This window comes from Octopus bimaculoides, chromosome 13, assembly GCF_001194135.2.
Source record: "Octopus bimaculoides isolate UCB-OBI-ISO-001 chromosome 13, ASM119413v2, whole genome shotgun sequence".
In the NCBI taxonomy this organism is placed as follows: Eukaryota; Metazoa; Mollusca; class Cephalopoda; order Octopoda; family Octopodidae; genus Octopus; species Octopus bimaculoides.
In genome coordinates, this window is record NC_068993.1 from 35,908,300 (window position 1) to 35,910,227 (window position 1,928).

Below are 1,928 nucleotides of genomic sequence, written 5' to 3' on the forward strand. Positions count from 1 at the left end.
ATATATATATACGACGGGCTTCTTTTCAGTTTCCGTCTACTGAATCCAAATTCACTCACAAGGCTAAGGGGCCACGTACTGGGACTGAACACGGAACCATGTTGTAGGGAAGCAAGCTTCTTACAACACAGCCATACCTGTATATATATTTACAACCAAAAGGCATAAGTACAGACGTCACAAAAATAACTAAGAGTGCTAGACAGCACCAGCATTGCTAGAAATAGGAGTCAGAACAACTCTGGGAAGACTTAGCTAATGACTGACAAGGGAGACAAGCTCCCTACAGCAAGCCAGACAGAGCCAGATCATCGATGATTTCTCATTTGATTAATCATCAGGGACTTTCGTCGGTTGCCTGGGGTTAAAGCTAACTCGCCTCGTCAGTTTATAGAGAATACTGTAGGAAACAGAGGCAGATTCCATAGATGGTAAAAGTGAAAATTATAAATTATTAGGGTAGCTTACTCACAATGTGTGTGTGTATGTGTGTGTGCGTGTGCGTGCGTGAGTGCGTGTGTGTGCGTGTGTGTGTGTAATTTAGTAATTTTAAATTTTTATCTTGTTTACTACACTGTTGTTCATTTTGTTCTTTTTTCTCTCCAACAATTGTGTCCTTTCTACTTTCTTCTCTACATACTTATAAATTACATAGGCGCCTGTCTGACTTCAGATAGAACTCTGTAGAAGACTGTAATAAAGTGCTCTCCGAATGATTCACTGCAGTTAGGGAACCAAATGCACCTGGAATATCAATGCCTAGTTCCAACCAACTGTAATGGTAAGACGACCAGAAGAACTAAAAATTTATACATGTGCTTATCTTAAACTTCAGCTAAATACACTCTTTATACTTTATTCAGCTAAATACGCTACTAAGTAGTTAGCTTCCACAATACTGGAAGCTAACTAGACGATGATAATCTACGTGGAGCTCTAACTCATACAGTGGTAGTCATTGTTGTTGTTGGCACTCCGTCGCTTACGACGTCGAGGGTTCCAGTTGATCCGATCAACGGAACAGCCTGCTCGTGAAATTAGCGTGCAAGTGGCTGAGCACTCCACAGACACGTGTACCCTTAACGTAGTTCTCGGGGATATTCAGCGTGACACACTGTGACAAGGATGACTCTTTGAATTACAGGCACAACAGAAACAGGAAGTGAGAGAAAGTTGTTGTGAAAGAATGCAGCAGGTTTCGCCACCATCCCCTGCCGGAGCCACGTGGAGCTTTAGGTGTTTTCGCTCGATAAACAATCACAACGCCCGGTCTGGGAATCGAAACCTCGATCCTATGACCGTGAGTCCGCTGTCCTAACCACTGGGCCATTGCGCCTCCACAGTGGTAGTCATACATCTAACTGTACACACACGGTATCTATCTATCTATCTATCTATCTATCTATCTATCTATCTATCTATCTCAATATATATATCTAGTCAATTTGAGGATGTAACGTCCTCCTTAGGAATTATAAAATCCAGAATTATAAAATCCAGAGATCAGCTGGTACTATCGATGATGTATTGGGAGAATTCTCTCAATATATAAGGATAAACAGTCTAATTTACATTTATATTAATATAAGAAAACGGTGAAAAAATATTGTGGATACTTGTTTTATTTGTATCACAATAGAAACAGAGCAAATAGTTTAATACAAATAAAATTTAAAGGAGAAATAAACCAGAAACTACTTTCCACAGATGTTGCTCTGTGCTAAGTGGGAGTGCTAGGCTCCCCTGTTCAAAAATATAAGGATACAGATGTGTGTAGTATAACCAGTTGGAGACTAGGTTTCCTGGGGCTAAAACAACAGTAACATTCTTCCCAACCGGGACTGCCACATTATGTTGGCAAATAATCTTTACTTTGAAGTACTGTTTCTTTATGTCTCTTGTTGAGAGATTTAGGAATAATAAAGTTT